General features: G+C 40.0%; 1 non-coding gene and 2 pseudogenes across 1 annotated transcript; all 3 read right to left on the reverse strand.

Moving 5' to 3' along the window:
• Window positions 1–1,268: 1,268 nt before the first annotated feature.
• LOC149517936 (25S ribosomal RNA) lies at window positions 1,269–9,916 on the reverse strand (annotated as a pseudogene).
• A 233-nt stretch (window positions 9,917–10,149) lies between these two features.
• Window positions 10,150–10,305, reverse strand: LOC149517937 (5.8S ribosomal RNA). The gene has a single exon (XR_016344328.1). It is a non-coding gene; the product is annotated as a 5.8S ribosomal RNA (ribosomal RNA).
• A 303-nt stretch (window positions 10,306–10,608) lies between these two features.
• On the reverse strand, window positions 10,609–12,413 carry LOC149517938 (18S ribosomal RNA; annotated as a pseudogene).
• Window positions 12,414–13,650: the final 1,237 nt, after the last annotated feature.

Genomic DNA, 13,650 nt, shown 5'->3' on the forward strand with positions numbered 1-13,650 from the left:
TACATGTGTTACCTACAAGCTAGTCTAAACTTAAGGGTCTTCTCTAAGTTAAGGAGTAGTATTAGTTCTAGTGGGAAATGGTTTGATTGCCAGGTGGACCAGGCCTTGAGGCCTAAGCCATAGGGAATTAGCCTAGAATACTGGTACGACCAGTGATCAAAACTCAAGAGGCTTAAGCATGACGTTCAAGTTCAGCAGAATTGGGCCAAGCCTAGGTGTAGGCCTTAGTGAGCACTTATGTGAATTTACAAAACATAAAAATGGCATTCACATTGCAAAAATATGAAGATAGGGCTACACCCACCTATTGCCTGATCATGGTGTGCATTATGCGTAGCCCAGGCCAACATACTCGCGTGTGGTGCATGGCTTAGCATGTGTTGATGGTGTTTGAGGAAACTGCCCACACAAAAGGCTAGCATGTGCTGATGGTGGTTCAAGCATGTATAGAGACCGAAGGCTAACATGTCTTGATGGTGATTGAGGCATGTGCTTGTGCCATAATTTGCAAGCTGGTCCAAGCCCATTGGTTCTCTCTAAGTCAAGGAGAAGTTCCTATTATATCAAAAAAGGGTTCGATTGCTAGGGGGATTAGGCCTTGAGGCCTATTAGAGGCCTAGGTCATAAGGCACTAGCCTAAAATAGTGGTATGGGCAGTGATCAAGACTTCAGAGGCTTAGGCACAATGTTCAAGTTTAGTGGAATTAAGCTAAGCCCAGGTATGGGTGCTAGTGAGCACTTAGATGAATTGACAAGCCATAAAAATGGCATTGGCATGGAAGAAAAATTAAGATGTGCCATAACCCTCCTACTTTCCAATCATGGTGTGCAAGGTGAGCAGCCTGAGCCTAAGATACCTACACGTGGTGTGCAACTCAGCATGTGCCAATGGTGTTTGAGGGAACTACCCACATAAAGGACCAGCATGTGTCGATAGTGGTCAAAGTATGTGCCAAGACCAAGGGCCAACATGACCCAAAGGTGGTCGAGGCATGTGCATGTGTCATAGTTCGCTAATTGGTCCAAGCCTAGGGGTACTCTCTAAGTCAGGGAGCATTCTAGTAAGACAGGGTCCAACTACCAAAGAGACCAGACCTTAAGGCCTATTGGAGGCCCAGGTCATGGGGAACTAGCCTAAAATAATGGTACAGGTAGTGATCAAGACACCAAAGTCTTAGGCATGTTGTTTAGTTTTAACAAAATTAAGCCAGGGCCAGGTGCAAGTGCTAGTGAGTGCTTATATGAATTTAGAAGCCATAAAAATGGCATTGGCACAATAGATGTGCCTGAACCCACCTACTACCAGGTCATGGGGTGCATGGTGTGCAACCCAGCATGTGTTGATGGTGTTCAAGGTAACTACTCACACAAAAGGCTAGCATGTGCCCCTATGATGGGTCAAAATTGAGTGATGGGCACGTGTGTCACTTTTAGCTCAGATTTTGACTTAGAGTCATTTAGTCATAATCCAACGCATGGTAGCTTTGTGCCACTAGCTCTTCAACCAAGCACAATGACCAATTGTGTAAATCAATGGTTCCTCTCATACTAGGTTGAATTACTAGCGCGATGTTGCCATTAGTAGGGTAAAATTAACTTGCCTCACGACAATCTGAACCCAGTTCACATTCCCTAGTGGTGGGTGAACAATCCAACACTTGGTGAATTCTACTTCACAATGATAGGAATAGCCAACATCAAAGGATCAAAAAGCAACATCGCTATAAATGCTTGGCTGCCACAAGCTAGTTGCCCTATGATAACTTTTTTAACACCTTTAGCTTCACATTCTGAAGGTCTAAAGGATCTATAATCCATGCTTTCATGGTTTATTTTTGCACTAGAAATCAAAATGAAACAAGCCTTTACCCTTTTGTTCCATGTGAGATTTTTATTCTTGATGAGCTCATTTTGGGACACCTGTGTTATCTTTTAATAGATGTGCTACCCTAGCCAAAATCCCCACTTGACAATGTTTTATGCCCAGATTGATTGACCAAGGCCTGCCTTGGGTCCAAAATAAGGGGTCATGCCTCACCTCCAATTCATGGAATAAGTAAAATAACATTAAAAGTAGTGGTATTTCAATTTCACTCAAGGCCTTCCATTTATCCTACACCGATTAAGTTATTTCCCAAAGTTAGACTATAGCCAAGATCAATAAGGTTTTCTTTCCCTGCTATTTCTTCCAAGCCTATTCCCTTGGCTATGGTTTTGATGGATAGTAGGTAGAGACTGTGGGAATCTCATTAATCCATTCATGTGACACACTAATTAGATGATGAGGCATTTGGCTACATTAAAAGGGTCATAGTTACTCTTGTCATTTACCCGTGCTTATTTGAATTTCTTCACTTTGACATTTAGAACACTGGGTAGAAATCACATTACGTGAGCATATGCAGAAACCATTGCATTAATTTGTTTTAATTAAATAGGTGGATTCCCTTTGTCTATACCAATTCTAATTTGATTGCTTTCACATAGGAAAGGCCCCTAAGGGAGTAATTCCCAATCCCTTTGACCAGCACATGGCAACCTGCTCTCACCATGATAGTAGATTGAGCAATGTATCAATAGTTGATGGGTTTGAGATTGGGCCCCTCGTGCCCAACCCTTAGAGCTATTCTTTTTCCCAAGGTTATGGATCCATTTTGCAACTTCCCTTGCCTATATTGTTCCATCGACTAGAAGCTATTCACCTTAGAGACCTGATGCAGTTATAAGTACAACTAGGCATGGATGGCACTTGGTCCTCTAGATGTTTAAGGGCCACCAAGGGCACACTTGACACCATAAGACATGTGGTGCTCTTTTGGTTGTTGGACCTTACCTCTAACTAAGCCATTTCCAAGGTAGGCAAGCCATTAAACAAAAAGGATAACTATTCCTAAGGCCCTCATCGACTTCTCCAAACTCCCTAATGTTGTCGTTAGCTACTGCATCCTAATTAAGGAATTTTAGCCTAAATCCCTTTTGAAACTCATGCTAGATATGCTATCAGACGAGCTTTCCCTTTCTCTTAGGATCGACTAACCCGTGCCATTCACATGGAACCATTATTCTCTTTGGCCTTCAAAGTTCTTATTTGAATATTGGCTACTACCACCAAGATCTGCACCGATGGTCGCTTCACCTAGGTTCACACCCTGGGTTTTGTGACGACTATTGTGTCGTCTTACTCATCGAGGCTTGGCCCTTGCCCCAATAGCTGGGTATAGGTCACATGCTTAAGTGCCATCCATTTTTTGGGTTAGTTGATTTGGCAGGTGACTTGTTTCACATTCCTTAGTGGATTTTGACTTCCATGACCACCATCCTACTATCTTAATCAGCCAACACCCCTTATGGGTTCTAGGTTAGAGTACAATTAGGCACCATAACTTGGCTTCTAGTTCATCTCATATCACCAATTTTGCTTACCAAAAATGGCCTACTTAGAGCTCTCGATTCTATGGCATAGCTAAATGAAGCAACCACACTATCATGAGCCAACATTGTATAGGGCCATGATCGGGCATAGGATGTCATGAGCCACCCATGTATAAGGCCTTGATTGAGTAAAGGTGCCAAGGTGGAGGGTAAATCTCATAGGCTAGGAAAAAGTGTCCCTATTTCAAACTTTGTAATGGTTCATGGTAGCATAGGTGTAAAATCTCTTAAGCTCTTTAGAGGGGTGAGCAGTCGATGTATTGTTAGGCTATATCACTAGCTAAGGTATGTGCTAGACCACCCATTTAAGGCTACTCCTCTAAACTCGACGACGGTGGGAAGACTCAATGCTTTTTTTGTACTTATTATACTATTCTTGATATTAATAAAACATTTTTTCTTATGAGAACTCCAGGGGTTACCTTGGTGTGCTCCCATTATGTGCCGATATATTGTTGTGTATTCTTGAGATTAACTTGTGGCTTGTTGGTTGCCTATTCATATATCAAACTATCCTTGACTGACTTATGTAGAAGTATCCATCCAAGTGCCACACAGTCTATTACTTCATTAAGTGAAAGCTTAGCCTGTGACATGTAGTATTAGAGCACATTTGAGAAGTGCTAGAGAATTGATAAAATGGCTATGAGTGGTGGATTTAATGATCAACAAAGGATCGAGGAGCTTGAGGCCATTGTGGCTACCTTAAAAGCTCATATGGTAACTCATGATCCACTGAAGGGGATCAAGATATCCCAATGGGAGTTTTCTAATACTCTACATAGCTTGGGTAAGGAGACCAAAGATGCCTTGAGTGTCCTCTAGAGAGAGTTTGAGGAGCTTAGGGCCCAAGTGAGTATGCTACAAATGGCCATGGCCAGGTCAAGTTTTTGCTCGTGGAGAAAGGGAAAAGGGCCAAAGTGCCAAAGCCTCGATGTAATGAGGGGGCAAGAGATGTCAAAGAGCTTGAGAACTTCTTGTTTGACATAGAACAATTCTTTTAGCTTTGCACACATAATCAAAGGAAGATAAAGTTGCAATGGCTTCAATATACCTTGCCATGGATGCCAAGCTATAGTGGTGTTCAAAATTTGTAGGTAATGAATGCCCTATTAAAACTTGGGCAAATTTTAAGCAAGAGTTGAAAAATGAGTTCTTCCCTAAGAATGTCGAGTATATGGCCTAAATGATGCTTCCAGAATTAGTGTGAACAAGAACAATGTGAGAGTTTTTAAGGAGCTTTTCTACCTTAGAGTTGGACATTAGAGACAAGTCTAAAAAATACAAGATGTTCTAATTCCTAGAGGGCCTCAAATCTTGGGCTAGGATGGAATTACAAAGATAAAATATGCAAGATGTGGCCACGACTATGGCTGCCACCAAACGTCTTAATGACTATAACAATACCCCCTCAAAATGAAAGAACCATCTATCAGGTGGCAATAACTCCAACTTTGGGAATGGTAGAAAAATGGTCAAAATAGATAGACCCTTCAATGAAGGATTAGATAAGATGCCTGCTAGTTGAGACAATACCCAACCCAAGGCAAACAATGTATCAAATTTCAATCTGAAGCAACTGCCAGCTTGTTTCTTATGCAAGGGGTCACATTGGGTGGCCAAATACCCACGTAGAAATGCCTTTAATGCTTTGAGAGCCTCCTTTCAAGAGTCCTCCAAAGTAGTCAAAACTGTTGAAAAAGTTAAATGGAGCCATCATGGATGGGCTCAATATGGTTCCTTAATACCTTTTGTACCCAACTAAAAATGATAAAAAAAGAATCTGTGAAAGGTTCGATGTATGTGGACCTAGTACTCAATGGTAAAACCATAAATGCCATGGTAGATATAGGTGTAATTGATACCTTTATCACACTAGAGAAAGCAAAAAGGTGTGGTCCCTAGGTTAATAAACACTGTGGGCAAATGAAAGCAGTTAACTCATTAGCCTTTGTGATCAGTGGAAGCTCTAAAAGTGTGATAAGCAAGTTAAGGCCATGGGATGGAAATGTAGACTTCATGATTTCCCTCATGGATGACTTTGATGTTATCCTAGGATTGGGCTTCATGATGTTGGCTCAGGCAATCCTAATCCCTACTGCTAGTTGTTTATTGTTTTTAAGGGAAAGCTTATGTGTTGTGTCAACCACAATCCTCCATAAGAATAGGAAGAAAATGATTTCAACATTACAATTCAAGAAATGAGTAAAGAGAAGGGAGCCTTCTTATATTGCTATGCCAATTTACAAAGATGGGATTAATGAGAGTTTGTGGTTATGTATGGACTATAGTGCATTGAACAAAGTCACTATGAGAAACAAATATCCTATTCCTCTTATTGCAGATTTGTTTGATCAACTAAGCTAGGCCAAATGCTTCTTCAAATTGGACTTGAGATCTGGCTATCATCAAGTTAGAATTGCTGAAAGAGATGAGCCAAAAACCATTTATGTAATGTAGTATGGTGTATTTGAATTTCTTGTTATGCTTTTTGGATTAACTAATGCCCCTACCATATTTTGTACCTTGATGAATCAAGTGTTCCATGACTATCTTGACAAGTTTGTGGTCATCTATTTAGGTAACATACTAGTCTATAGTTCTACCTTGGAAGAGCACCAAGAGCACCCACATCTTATGTTTCAAATACTACAAGACCATTAATTGTATGTTAAATGATAAAAAAGTGCATTTGCTCAAACATGAATTCACTTCTTAGGCTATAATGTTAAACAAGGCCACATTCGAATGGACATGGAAAAAGTTAGGGTTATCAAAGATTAGGCAACACCAAAGAATGTTAGGTGAACTCCATTCATTTTTGGGGTTAGCTAACTATTATAGGAGATTTGTGGAAAGATACTATCATAGAATCATGGCTCTCATAGAGCTATTGAAAAAGAAGCATAAATGGTGTTGGACAAGTGAATGTCAAGAGGCTTTTGAGGGCTTGAAGAAAGCCATGATGAAGGACCTTATCTTAACTCTCCCTTACATTAGGAAGCCTTTTGAAGTTTAACCAAATGCATCTAATTTCACTATTGGGGGAGTGCTTTTACAAGAATGGCACCCCAAAAGTTAAGCGAAGCTAAAAAGTAATATATGGCTCAAAAGAAAGAACTTCTAATGATAATCCATTGTTTGAAACCATGGCAGCATTATTTGTTAGGTTCACAAGTCATAGTTAAGATAGACAATATGATAGTTAGTCATTTTCTCACCTAACTAAGGCTCATGGCTAAGCAAGCTAGATGGTAGAGTTTCTAGCTGAATTTGAATTTTGTTTTGAGCACACAACTAGAATAACCAATCAAGTGGTAGATGCACTAAATAGATAGGCAAAGCTAGCTACCCTTAGGAGAATTACCTTGATGGTAGCTAGTAAAGTCACAATAGATATTCATAAGCTAATTGAAGATAATCTGAAGAAAGATCCACAAGCCAGTGCCATCCTGAGCTAGTAGAAGAAGGGAAGTCCAAGTACTTTTGGCAAGAAAATGAGGTTTTATTGACAAAAGGTCCTTGGTTGTTTGTGCCAAAAGTAGGAGGTCTAAGATAGATGCTAGGGAATGCCATGATACACCATAGGCAGGTCACCTTGGTTGGCAACGTACTTTAGCCTTACTAAAACAAAACTATTGTTGGCTTCACATATGGCAAGATGTGATGGACTATACAAAGACTTACCATATTTGCCAACAGGACAAAGTTGAAAAGAAGAAATCGACAGGCATACTTGAACCATTACTTATGCCCACAAAACTTTAGGTAAGTTTCTCCCTTGACTTCATATTGGGCCTTCCTAAGGTTGGTGATCTTGTGTCTATTCTAGTAGAGATTGACCATTTCTTTAAATATGCTACATTGATAAAAGTATTACATTATGGAAGATATGGCTTGAATAATATTTAAACATGTAGTCAAGTATTAGGGCCTTTCTGAAAACATTGTTAGTGACAGGGATCCAAGATTCACTAGTCATTTTCGAGAGAATTTTTCAAGATCTTGGTATCTCAGCTCGACATCTTTTCAAGTTATCACTTGCAAGCTAATGGTCAAACTAAATGATTTAATGGGTTATTGGAGGAGTACTTAGGACACTTTGTTCAAGCTAATTAGAAAAATTAGCCTTTATTGTTGAATGTAGCTTGGCTTTGTTTTAATTCCAACAAATGTTCTTCCACAAAAAAAAGTCCATTTGAAATGTTCACTGAATAACTATGAAGACCACTACATACATCCCTTGAGCCATATCGAGCAAAGAATCCATGACCCTTCAACCTTAGCAAAAAATCAATACAAAACACATAAATTATGCAAGTAGACTTAGAAAAAGCATTGAACCACATGAAGAAATGGGCAGATAAGGGTCAAAAGGCACAGCAATTCAAAGTTGGTGATCTTGTTCTTATCAGATTAGTGCCTGAAAAAACTAGGTTCCTAAAGAAGCAGGATCATAGGTTGGAGCATAAGTATTAGGGTCCAGTGAAGATCCTTTCCAAAGTTGGGAATGCCTCTTATAAAATCGACCCACCAAAATGGATGAAGGTGCACCCAGTGTTCCATGTGAACAACTTAAAGCCCTATCATGCAAACCCCACAGATACAAGTTGAGGTGAATCAACTAGAGTTGCCATTACCATGAAGCCACCATCAGAACATCGAGTTAAAGAGATTTTAGTTGACAAGGTATCTTGAGTATCTCGAAGAATAGTTCACGAATATTTAGTGGAGTGGGAGAGCTTAGGACTAGAAGAAACTAGTTGGGAAAGAGATCATGTCCTCCAAGCATTTAAGCAAAAGATTGAAGAATTCTATGCCAACAAGTCAATGAGGTCATCGACAAAATAGGTAGGGGAGGATGTCATGAGCCAACCTTGTATTGGGCCACAATTGAGCATAGAATGTAATGAGCCACCCATATATAGGGCCATGACTAAGTAAAGGTGCCAAAAATGAGGGTAGATCTCATTAGCTTGGAAAAAGTGTCCCCATTCAAACTTTGTAATGATTCTTAGTAGCATCAGTATAAGATCTATTAATCTCTTCCGAGGGGTTAAGCAATCGACATATTATTGGGCTACCTCACTGACTAAGGTACATGTTAGACCACCCATCTAGGGCTACCTCTCTGGCCCCGATGATGGTGGGAAGACTCGGTGCTCTTTTTATACTTGTTATACTTTCTTGATATTAATAAAACAATTTTTTCTTATGGGAACATCGAAAGTTGCCTTGGTGTGCTCCTAATATGGCCCAATATATCATTATATATTCTTGAGATTAATTTGTGGCTTGTTGGTTGTCTATTTAGATATCAAACTATCATTGGCTACTTGTGGGGAAGCATCCATCCAAATGCCACATAGTCTATTACTTCATTAAGAGAAAGCTTAGCTAGTGACACAAGCCATCTTGCCTATTTATAGTTTGAGAATAGATTGAGGGCGTTGTCCATCGAATGCCTCTAATTATTGGCTTTACCCTATAGAACATGCCAAAGGCTCTAACTATCTTAAAGGAAACTTCAGAGGGAACCAGCTATAGATGATTCGATTAGTCTTTCACCCCTATACCTAAGTCATACAAATGATTTGTACATCATTATCACCGCAAGCCTCCACCAAAGTTTCATTTGGTTTTGCCTGTTTAGGCATAGTTCACAATCTTTTGGGTTCTAATAGGTAGCTCACACTCGAGCCCTTCGTAAAAAAGTTCAAGGTCAGTTGGTGGTGCACCTATGAGAGATCCTACCAATCAACTTCCTTGCACCTTATGGGTGTTTTAGCTCATTGACTAGCACACATGTTAGACTCTTTGGTCTATGTTTGAAAATGGGTCAGATGGTGAGACCACAGGCTAATGCCTAGAGCATGCCAGTGTTAAGGCACACCGAGATGATTTGTGCTGCATTTCATGATCACGGTGATAACATCTCTATAAGCATATCGAAAGCCTAGGCTTGGGCCACCTTCATGATCCATGTCGATCCATGCCTTGAGCTGATCAGCGATCGGCTCTCGCTATTCCACATCTGATCAAGGTGCATTGTCAACCCCCATCTACTTCTCTTTCGATAATTTTAAGCACTTTTTGACTCTTTTTTCAAAGTTTTTTTCATCTTTCACTCATAGTACTTGTTTGCTATCGGTCTCTCACCCATATTTAGCCTTGGATAGAATTTACCCCTTGACTAGGGTTGCATTCCCAAATAACCCAACTCACAGACAATGCCTAACGCTATGAAAGGGTCTAGGCACAATAGGGCTCTCACCCTCTTTACACCCCTTTTTAGCGTACTTGGGCCCAGTCTACCATTGAAGACACTTTTTCATACTACAATTTAGACATTGAAGGTGTCCAATTCTCAAGCTGGGCTATTCTCAGTTTGCTCGTCACTACTAGAGGAATCTTAGTTAATTTCATTTCCTTCACTTATTGATATGCTTAAACTTAGTGGGTAATCTTACCTAACCTAAGGTCATGATGTGAGCATCGACCAAGTGATACAAGGGATCTAATAGGGTCTGGGTGGACAACAAGTACATGTCATTAAAGATGAGGCACATTAAGGGCTTTACCACTAATGGTCACAGTGCTATCATTGCCAGGGACTCATTTTTAGGCCAACCATGACCGACAAGATCGCAAGAGGCCATCTTTCACCCCTTTCACCTAGAGCTCAATGGATAGGAGTTTAGAAAGGGTGACAATGCATGACACCCAGGCAAATGTGCCCTCGACCTAATGGCTTAGGGCATAACTTGCATTCAAAGACTCGATGGTTCATAGGATTTTGCAATTCACACCAAGTATTGCATTTCACTACATTCTTCTTTAATGTAAGAGTTGAGATATCCATTGTCGAGAGTCGTTTTTGGTTTTTTATGACAAAAAGAGTCACAATGCTGACTATGCACACATCACGAATAGGATGATGATGGCACATACATTCTTTTTCATTCTGGTTCTTTGGTACAATTCACACTATGGCTTTGTTATTCAGTCATAGGCAGTAATACCAATCATTTCGCCCCTCCAAGAGGTAGAATGAAATGTCACACCCACCTGAGGCTAAAAAGGGCTTAGGGCATGAATGCACCCCCACCCTTTTGGTGTTCAATTAACGTGTTCATGAGTCATTCGTTAAGTGGGTTTCAATAATGATCCTTTGGACAATGATCCTTCTGTATATTCACCTACTAAAACCTTGTTACGACTTTTCCTTCCTCTAAATGATAAGGTTTAGTGGACTTCCCATGATATCACAAGTAGTGAATTGTCCATGTCACCATGATTCGAACACTTCATCAAACCATTAAATCGATAGGAGCAATGGGTGGTGTACAAAGGGTAGGGACGTGCTCAACATGAGTTGATAACTTACACTTACTAGGAATTCCTTGTTCAAAACCAACAACTACAATGATCTATCCCCATCACGATGAAATTTCAAAGATTACCTAGACTTGTCAACCAAGGCTATAGACTCTTTGAATACATCAATGTAGCGAGTGTGCGGCCAAGAACATCTAATGGCATCACAAACCTATTATTGCCTCAAACTTTCTCAGCCTAAGTGGCCATAATCCATCTAAGAAGCTAGCCATAAAGGATCACCTCCGCGTACCTAGTTAGCAGGTAAAGGTCTTATTCTTTAATGAAGTTAACTAGACAAATTACTTCACCAACTAAGAATGGCCATGCACCACCACCCATAGAATAAAAAAAGAGCTCTCAATATGTCAATCCCTACTATGTCTAGACCTAGTAAGTTTCCCTTTCTTAAGTTAAATTAAGCCACACTCTGTACTCTTACTGATGCCCTTTTATCAATTCCTTTAAGTTTCAACCTTGCGACCATACTCCCCCGAAACCCAAAGACTTTGATTTCTCATAAGATGCTGGTGGAGTTCTAAAAGTAATATCCATCGATCCTTAGTCGACATCATTTATGGTTGAGACTAGGATGGTATTTGATCATCTTTAAGCCTAAACTTTCATTATTGATTAATGAAAACATCCTTAGCAAATGCTTTTGCAGTTGTTCATCTTTCATAAATCTAAAAATTTCACCTCTAACTATGAATTTTGAAAGCCCCTAATTGTCTCTGTTAATCATTAGTCCTATCTCAAAGGCTAACACATTAAGACTGAAAGCCTATGATGTTATCCCATGTTAATGTATACAAGCACAAGCCTACTTTGAGCACTCTAATTTCTTCAAAGTAACAATGTTAGAGGAATGATTTGGCCTATTAAGGCTAGGAATGCCTTACCAATAGTAGGGAAGAGTAGCTTGGTGCTCACTATGAAGTGGAACGCATGACCCAATCCTAGTTTCAACTATGAGCTTTTTAACTGTAAAAACTTAAAATATATGCTATTGGAGCTGGAATTGTTGTAACTGCTAGCTTTAGACTTACCTTCGAATAGACCCCCTTAAGGGATTTAGATTGTACTTATTTTAATTACTAGACTTATAAAGCTTGGTATTGTTGTTTATTTTCACTACCTCCCTATGTTAGGATTGGGTAATCTATGCACTTGCTACCTTCCCTGGAAGTGGTAGACGTTTCTCAAGCTCCCTCTTTAGAATCAAACCCTAATTCTCCATCACCCATCACCACCATAGTAGGCCATTGTCCTACTATCAAAAGTTGATAGGGCAATATTTTGAATGATGCATCTTCGGCATATAGGTTGTGTGATCTATCAAGTTATCATGAATTATCAAAGTAATAGGCAAAGCCTGTGTAGACCTTTTATCTAATGAATGCATCATTTCCAAAAGTTGGGGTTTGTTGCACATATTTGCTCTGGAATTACTATAGTTATCCTATTAGTAGATACCATCAAATAACCTATAATTGATTTAATAAGCCATTCATAGTTTCACTATCTAAATTAGTTCAAACTTACATAAGCATTGCTTAATCTTCGAGACAAGCATATGACTACTTGGTAGGATCAACCAAGTAAGCATTCCTTCAGGATATTGGCACTGCATGGGCCTCATTGCAATGACTGAGAGATAGAGATAGCCAACACAAAGCATAAGCATCATGTGTGTCAAGCTCATAAAATGCATAGCAATAGATGTGCAAGGGTCGAAAGCCTGTACCCATAAAACATTCCACATCTAATAGCATAATCGAACACTAGTGCACCAATGTGGCTATAAAGTTTTGGGTGGCACACTTAGGACACAACATGTGATTGAGGTTTGAACCAAAGCCCTTAAAGATGCAAGAAGAATGATGGATTGCAAGACATCCAGTTACATCAATTTAGGTATGTAGCATAGGATCTCGATTGCACCCCTAAGGTACAATGACCACATAGGGGGAGATTGAAAAGGATGATGGGTTAACAATTTGATGCATCGAGTATAGAGCCTGCCAACATGCATAATCATAACATCACTTATATGCCTATTGCATACAAGTGGTAGCATCCATGCACACTAGTCCACAACCCACCTAATCAATTACTCGATGAGCGAGAAGAGGAAATGATGTAGGAGGTCATGCCACAACCACTTCGCATGGGAAAAACATAAGCAAGGGCTATAAGACTGCCCTTGCCATCCAATAGGCAATAATGGCATGACACCACCAATGCTTGGTCTAGTCGAGATAGCACACGAAACCTCCGCAGCCACCATCCTAAGGGGATATTGCTTGATTTTGGGATTTGTTCATAGGGTCTTTGGTAGCATGGGCTACATGCACGGGTGGTCGATGATAAGGGACCACGGAACTGCCAAATACTCAAGAGACTTAGCCAGACTAAGTCAATGGTTGCAGCTTCTACTTGTACCACTTTAAGAAGATATTGCCCAATTTAGAGACTTGGTCTAGGGTTTAAGGAAGCATCAATCATAGGCATGAGCTTGAGCTCAACACAATTGAGCCCTTTTTTCCATATGCAGACCAACCAGTTAAGGCCATGAGCTCTTATAGGACACTAAAGCAACTAGCTACTTGACAACATGATCGAAAGGCATGTATGGCCTGGATTTTGCTCTAAAGACATTGTCATGGATGTTTGCAACAACAAGCCTATCATGCACACCTATTCCCTCATTGGGGGAAAAAAGGGGACAGACAATCACCCTTAAAAGGCATGATAGATTTTACAGATATGTTAGCAGTAGACATTAAAGTGTCTATAATAGGGAACTTCTTTCAAACAAGCATATCTTGCACAAGGGTT

Source organism: Durio zibethinus, chromosome 8 (assembly GCF_047325235.1).
Source record: "Durio zibethinus cultivar Kanyao isolate XHJ-2024 chromosome 8, ASM4732523v1, whole genome shotgun sequence".
NCBI lineage: Eukaryota > Viridiplantae > Streptophyta > Magnoliopsida > Malvales > Malvaceae > Durio > Durio zibethinus.